Here is a 7,998-nt window from a genome sequence, read left to right on the forward strand (position 1 = left end):
GCCTGGGGGAGGGCCAGACCCGCAGAGCCGCCCCTCCCCCACAGGCTGCAGAGGGGAGGGGCGACACCCCGCCCAAAGCTGCCCCGGCTAGCGTGACCCGCTCTGCCCAGCCGGCCCGCCTGGTGCTGGGGGCTGGCTGGGGAGGTCTGGCCACGGGGGGCCAGGGTCCCAGTCCCAAGGCCGTCACTGAGGCAACAGATGATGACAATGAGCCCACATCACACCAGCCACGGGTGTGGCCCCCTGGCCGCCCGGTGCCCCCAGTCCCTGCCCGGCCCCCTCTCCATGTCCTCCTGCTCCCCCTGCCCCTGTGTCCCCATGTCCCTGTGCCCCTGTGTCTCCGTCCCCGTGTCCTCCTGCTCCCCTTACCCCCCGTGCCCCCGGGTCCCCGTCCCTGGCTGCCCGTCCCTGTGCTCTTACCCCTGTGTCTCTGTGACCCCGTGCCCCTGCTCCTGTGTCTCGGTCTCCGTGCCCCCGTGTGCCCCGTGTGCCCTGTGTGCTCCGTGTAACCCGTGTAACCCATGTAACCCGTGTAACCCGTGTAACCCGTGTCACGTCCCCGTCCCCGTGTGCCCGCCCCCGTGCCCCCGGCCCTGTGTCCCCGTGTCCCTGTGCCGTAACCCCTGTGTCCCTGTCACCACGTCCCAGGCCCTGTGCCCCTGCCCCCGCGTCCCCGTGTCCCCGTGTCCCCTGCCCCGCGTCCCCGTGTCCCCCTCCTCACGTCTCTGTGTCTCCAAGTACCAGTGTCCCCGCATCCCCGTGTCCATGTTCCTGTGTTCCCGCGGCTGCACCCAGGGCTGCCTGTCCTGTGTGAAGTAGGCAGCCGCCCGCTCAGGGCCCGTGGCCTCGGCAGAGGGGGGGCCGGGCAGAGACGAGGACGCGCAGCCTCTCCCCCGACGGCCGCCCCCTCACTGCTCCTGCTCCAGCCCCCCTCAGCGCAGGCGCCGGCCCGCGGGCTCCCAGCAGGCCCCAGCAGCTCTCCACCCAGGGGTCACCCGGAAGGCGTGTCCTGTTCCCTCTCGGACGGTCCTGCCCCACGTGGTAGCCCTGAATGGGGGGGGGGCGTCTGGGGTCCAGAGCCTCCCCTCAGAGCCTCCCCTCAGAGCCTCTGCTCAGAGCCTGGGGCCAAGAGCTCTGGGGACAAAGCTGGGGCCTGATCCCCTCCACAGTTTGCAGATGTGGGAGCCAGGCCCGGACCCCAGCACCCCTGCTCTGCCCGTTTAGACCTCCAGGCGGCAGCAACGGGAGGTAAGGATAGGGGGTCCCAGGCGCCTGTTGCGCTCCACCCGGTTCCCCTGGGAAAGCTCACGCAGCTCCTCCGGATCCCTCTCCAAAGCGACGTCGTCAGCCCGGACACCTGGCCGCGCCTGACAGCGCCGCAGGGCCGTGTCCGTGGCCCGGTGTGTCCGTGGTCTCACCCGTGTCCGTGGTCCCGCCCGTATCTGTGGTCCCGCCCGTGTCCGTGGCCCCACCGTGTCCGTGGCCCACCGTGTCCGTGTCCCAGCCATGTCCATGGTCCCTCCCGTGTCCGTGGTCCCGCCCGTGTCCGTGGCCCCACCGTGTCCGTGGTCCTGCTGTGTCCATGGCCCGGCCGTGTCCGTGGTCCACCTGTGCTGCTGACCTCACAGGCGGGGGTCTGGGTGTCTGTCTTGTTTCACAGCATCATGTCTTCAAGGTTCACGCGTGTCCTAGCGTGTGTCAGAACGTCCCTCCTTTTTAAAAATTTTTTTTTAAATTTCAGAAAGAAAGGGAGAGGGAGAAACACCAAAGATGAGCCCTGGCTGGTGTGGCTCAGTGGATAGAGCATCGGCCTGTGGACAGAAGGGTCTGGGTTCGATTCCGGTCAAGGGCACGTACCTCGGTTGCAGGCTCCTCCCTGGCCTGGGCCCCGGTTGGGGCGCATGCAGGAGGCAACCCGTTAGTGTGTTTCTCTCACATCGATGTTTCTCTGTCTCTTCCTCTCTCTCCCACTTTCCATAACAATCAATGGAAAATATCCTCAGGTGAGGATTAACAAAGAAAAAAAAGTAAAAAAAAAATGAGAGAGAGAATCATGGACCAGCTGCCTCCTGCACGCCCCCCACTGGGGATCGAGCCTGCAACCCGGGCACGTGCCCTGACCGGGAATCGAACCCTGACCTCGCAGGCCCGGCTCTTGAGGGGCTCTGCCCATTTCTGAATCGGGGCCAGGCCGCCCAGGTGGGCCCTGTGCTCTCAGCTCGGACCCGTGGGCGGCAGGGGAGGCCACGGTCCCTGGCGTGTGCTGCGTCGTCCGTAAGGCAGCGTGCCCGTCGGTGAAGGTGCTGTTGTTGCCTGGTGTTGAGCTTTAGGAGCTTTTCACAAGGCGCTCTGGTGTCCGCCTGGGTCAGAGGAGCGGTCGGAGCGCACCTCCCGTCCCGGGTTCCCCCTCTCTCGGCAGGCACCGTGCTTGCCGCCCAGAAGCTCCTATTCGATGGTGTCCAGCGCGTCCTTTGCTGCTTGTGCTCTGGGGGTTCGTCTGAGACCCCGGTGTCCACTCCAGGCCACGACGCCAGACACTGTCCCTTTCGGCTTGTTTTCCAGAAGCAACGCCACAGGCAGCCTCCGCCGGCGCTCACTGCGGCTCCTGCTGCCGGACCGACCGACTGACCCGGTGGGTCTTCTCCCTGAGGAGCCTCGGCCCTCCTCCGCCTCCCGCCGCCACCCTGCCGCCTGTCCCCCGCGTCTCCGTGGGGCGCTCTGATCTGCAGGTTGGGGGGCCCCTCAGCCCCCACAGTGCTGTTCCGGGTCCTGTCCTCAGAGACGCGGCCTGGCCCAGGGAGAGGACAGGTCTGCTCTGGTCACCACCAAACCCAGGCCCCGGCAGCAGCAGGCGCACAGCCCAGGTTGAAGGGAAGACCCGCCTCCTCCTCCCCAGGGGTCGCCCAACGACCCGGATGAGCGTGAGGGTGAGACCCCATCAGATGGCGGGAACAGGCGTCCTCGCCATCGGCCATCGGTTGGAGCCCTGGGTCCTGTCCCGAGGCCTCTGGCACTGAGCCGGTGCCAGCCTGACCGCGCTCCCTCGTGGAAAGTACCTGAGGCGGCGGCCGCGGGCCCTGTCCCGGGTCGGCATCTGCCTTCCGAGGAGCCGGCAAGACGGGCGGCTGTGCGGGCCTCCCCTTCTGCTCCTCCGCCGGCCTGCCGTTCGGGGCTGAACCAGAGAACCGCCTCAGCTCCAGCGCCCAGGCCCCCAGCACCTCAGAGCGCTCCCTGGACAGACACCCAGACGGCGCTTCCTGCTTCCTCACCCAGGACCCCTCAGGCCCCGGGCGGTCCCCACGTGCGTCCGAGAACAGCCGGGGAGAGAGAGCCCCTTCTCCGCGCCCGTGGCTGTCTGTCCGCACCCCCACCCACAGCCCCACGGCGTCGCCTGGACGTTTCCACTTGGGGAAGGACACAGGGTCCCCAGCAGCCTGTCAGCTTCCTGTCAAACCCGCAGCCCAGGCGCCTCGGAGGGTCCCTGCACCCGCCCAGCTCCCAGCCGTCCTTTCGTCCTTTCCGGACACAGGGCGGTGCGCTGACCACGAGCCTCCACCGCAGGGCAGCGGGCGGGCGGACACCTGCCCACGGCAGACACAGGAGCGGCCCGAGGACTCGCAGCCACGCCCGTGTCCAGCCAGGAGGCTGGGGGCCCAGCGCCCCTTCACCTGGTGTGCTGCCCAGTCCCTGCCCTTCACGGCTCCTGGGGCTGATTCGGCCGCTGCTGCCTCCGCCCCTCCGCGGCCCCCGGCGCTCCCCAGCAGGTACCTGTCCCCTGGTCGGCCACGCTGAGGTAGGACAGGAGCCCACAGCACAGCAGGAAGGCCAGGAAGAAGAGGATCACGTTCCGCTGGAGCCTGGACAGCTGCTTCCATGTCTAAGGCGGGGGCGGAAGGGGCACTTTCACTGGAAAGAACACACGTGGGAATCTCTCCCACGGGGACAGCGTCGGTGAGGACAGGGAGGAGCTCAGAAGGTCCCGCGGCCGTTCCATTGCGGCTGAACGGGGGCAGCTCCCTGGCGGTGGGTGACCGGCTGGGCCGGACGCCGGGGCAGAATGCACTGGGGCAGGTAAGACGAGGAGGGAAACGGGCATTGAGTCCGCTTCTGTCCACACACGGGCCGCGGAGAGCGACTCCACAAGGCGTGTGGAGGCTCAGGCCCCGCCGGACCTGCCCCTGCCCAGACGCGGCGTGTGGGCGCCCGCCACCGCGGGGAACGCACCGGGGCTCAAAGTGGCCGCACTCCCGCTCCCGGCCCCGCAGGAGAGCTCCCCGGAACCTCCATGGGGTCTCAGAAGCACCGGGGCCGGAGGTTTTTCCAAATTCCGCCTTTTGGCCGAGGACAGACAAAGCGAGGCCACGGGACGTGACTGTGATACCGAGGTCTCCCGCCGCGGGGATTTTGTGGATTAAACACGTGTGTGCACCGAGGCTGCGTGCCGCTGGGTCCGGTGTGACTTCCTTCCGTCCTACGACGGGCGGCTGAGCCTTGGACCCGGCGGTGGCTCAGGCGGCGCCGTTTAAGAACCGGCCGGCACCCTGGCTGATTGTAACACGGGCAATTGTCAGAAATAAAGTGATGGTTATTCTTTGTCGTAGGTCTTGAAGCCAAGGCCCTAGATTGGAGATCAGGCAACGAAACAGGTCCCAGAACCTAGCTGGTCTGTGTTAGCGAGGCAGGGAGCGTCCTCCCCTCACTCCACCGCTCCGTAAAATCCATACGCTGTATAGATATTTTATTGATCTCAGAGAGGAATGGGGGGGGGAGAGAAACCTCAATGATGAGAGAGAATCATGGACCAGCTGCCTCCTGCACGCCCCACTAGGGATGGAGCCCACAACCTGGCACGTGCCCTGCCCGGAATTGAACCCTGACCTCCTGGTTCATAGGTCGACGCTCAACCACGGAGCCGCGCCGGCCGGGCCTGTTCCGCGTTCCGCGTTCTGCGTTCCGCGTTCCGCTTTCCTGAGTACGTGACGCTGCACTCAGTGGTCTAAGGTCCTCGTTTGCTGGCCGGATGAGTCGGGTCTAACTTTTCCGCTGCTGCTGCCCAGCCCTTAGGGCTGCGCCTGGCGCACAGTAGGTGCTCAGTCAACGCCCGTGGGGTGAGTGAAAGGTGACGGGTCTTGCCCACGTGGGACGTGTGGGGACCCTGTGATGCTGGGAAGATGGCCTCCCGGGACAGGGGAGTTGGAAAGGCAGCGAGGAAGGGACCCACGGCGGGGCAGGCGGTGAAGTGGTGCGGACAGGTGTGCGCCTGGACGTCCGCACGAGGGCACGCGAGGCCGCACCGCCGGGGTCTGCAGCTGCTCTGGGTCGGGAGGCCCTCGGGTCTCCCCAGGTCAGGGAACAGAGACCCCGATCAGGCCTGCTGGCAGCCCCCCCACCCAGTTTGGAGTGGGCCCTCCCAGCAGGGGGCTCGGGAGGAAGGCTCATCCCGGCCCGGGAAGGTGTCTGAGCATCGTTCCTGCACACCTGCCAGGCCCGGCCTGTCGGCATCCTCGCCAACTGGCTCCCTCTCGGCAGAAATGTGTCTCCCAGCGGCTCCTGAGCCCTGTCCTCAGGGACGCACCCCCAGGGAGGAGGCAGACATGGGCTCCTGCCCCAGGTTCCCATCTGGCTAAAATCCTAGGGAAGAACCCGGAGTGGCCTGCCTGGGTCATGTGACGATCCCTCAGCCAATGGGCTGAGGCCAAGGAGGGGCTGTGTTGATGATTGACAGCCCTCACTGGAGCTCTGGTGGTTGGAGTGAGGGAGGGGCGGGAGCAGGTCCCTCCACGTGCTGTTGGGCAGAATGAGCCAGCACTGGGGTGGCCGTGCACCCCACGAACACCTTCCCACGGGGAGCCCTGGGGCAGAGGCCAAGGCCCAGGTCTCCTTGGGCCTCCCCACAGACTCTGCCTCCCCAGCATTCAGAGGGGCCCCTGTCTCAGCCAGTTCATCTGTCACAGCAGGGCAGCCAGTCAAAGGCCTCCTCCAGCCCTGGCCAGTATTCCCAGTGGTGAGAGCATCGGCCTATGAACCAGGAGGTTGAGGTTCGATTCCCAGTGAGGGCACAGGCCCGGGTTGCAGGCTCCATCCCCAGTCTGGGGCGTGCAGGAGGCAGCCGATCAGTGGTTCTCATCATTGATGTTCCTACCTCTCCATCCCTCCCCCTTCCTCTCTGAAATCAATTTTAAAATATGTATTTTTTAAAAAGGCCTTCTCTAGCTTCACCCCAACCCATGATGGGGGGGTGGAGGAAGCCTCCAGCTCAACACGGGAGCCTCACTCCTGCCAGGAGCCCGCGATCTGGGGGCAGGCACGGCCTCCCCGCTCCCCTGGGTGTTGGGGACCTTGCGAGGGGCTCCAGGCAGAAGCTGCAGCCCCCGGGGCTGGGGAGGCAGGGGGTGCTGACGACCCATTTTGACGGAAAGAGGGCCCTGCTGTGCGGGGTTCGGCGGCTTCCCTGGATAAACACTCCCACCAAGCCACTTCAGGCTCCCCGCTGGGTAACCCCCAGCTCACAGGCTCCTGGATATTTAGAAATTGCTTCTCCAGGTCAGTGGAGCTCCCACTGGAGGAGGGGGTGGGCGGGTGGGGAAACAGGCCCGCAGCTCGGCCCCAAACCCGCCCCCCGCCCCAGTGCTGGCTGACCCACTGGCCGTCCACCCCCTGCACCCAGGCAGCCTCCAGGCTGTGACCTGCCAGGGCCAGAGACCCTTTGGAGATGGGGCCAGCTCTGGGCCCTTGAGCGCACCCCGTGTGCCCTCCGGTGAGCCCCGGGAGCAGTAAGCATCCTCAGGGCTGGGGTCTCCCCGCTGTGAGCCTCCATCGCAGGGAGAGGCGGGTGGGGCTGCAGCAAGATGTGGGCCCATCCACCCCCCCCCCCCCCGGCCCCGCTTCCCCTCACTGAGGAGAAAGGGCTGGGGAGGGAGCCCGCCAAGCTGCAGCGCCGACTCCGTGCCAGGGCCTCCCGCCCCGCTTGGCTCGGGGGCTCAGCCCGGTGGTGAGAACGACAGGGGGTGCGAGGGGAGGGGGTGCCTGCGGACCAGGCCTGGACCTCCCCTCTCCACTGCTCAGCGTCACTGAGGAGTAGGGACGACCTGCTTTGTCCCCACTGGGGGCTTTCGCTGTTGGGAATGCAGAATCCTCGGTTGCTATTGGAAACGGTGATGTCACGGGCGGGGGCGGAGCTTCAGTTATCCTTTTGGTTTGGGAAGGGGAGCAGGTCTGGGAGTGGAGGGGACAAAGAATTAGGGTCACCGGGACCAGAGGGAGGAGAGGGGCTCTGGAGAGAGGCAGGATGGGGGGGTGCTGGGAGGGAATTAGGAGGCGCCTTCGGGGGCGGGGGGGGGGAGCAGAAGACACACGTCTACCCGGCAGGTCCCTCCTGGGCAGTGCCTCCTGGTGTCTAACCTCAGTCCCATCTGCTGCCGAAGCCACTGCTGGACTTGGTCTCCCCACAGCGGGGTTGGGGCCAGACCCCCAGACTCTGCTGGGGGGTCCAGCTCACCCCGGGCAGCCTGTCATCCTTCTATTCTCTTCAGCCTTTGAGGGGGGGGGCGTCCAAGTCTCAGGGCCAGGCAGATGGAGACTCACTCATGTCTGAGCTTCTGGAGAAGAGAGCCCCCCGCCCCCCCTCCACACCCCTGGGTCTCCAGCCCCAGAATCGGTCCCGAAATATCCCTGTGGAGGAGGACTCGTGCCCGCGGGCGCGCGCGCGCGCACCCAGACAGGCGCACACACGCACGCACCATGCGGTCATGTTCAAAGCCACCCAGGGCTGCGCACGGTGACGCGGGAAGTCCCCCGCACTCAGCTCCCCGCAGGTCGCACACAGCTCGGGCCCTGTCCCCGCGACGCCTCCACGGAGCGCGCGCACTCGCACCCGCACCCGCACCGCCGGGCTCCCCCGCGCGCGCCCCGCGCTGGCAAAGGCTCGCAGACGCAGCGCTCGCTCCGGCGCGGGAGGCGCCCCCTCGGCTCCGTGTTAGGAAGCGGGGGCGGCGGGAG

Source organism: Cnephaeus nilssonii (assembly GCF_951640355.1).
Source record: "Cnephaeus nilssonii genome assembly, chromosome: 14".
NCBI lineage: Eukaryota > Metazoa > Chordata > Mammalia > Chiroptera > Vespertilionidae > Cnephaeus > Cnephaeus nilssonii.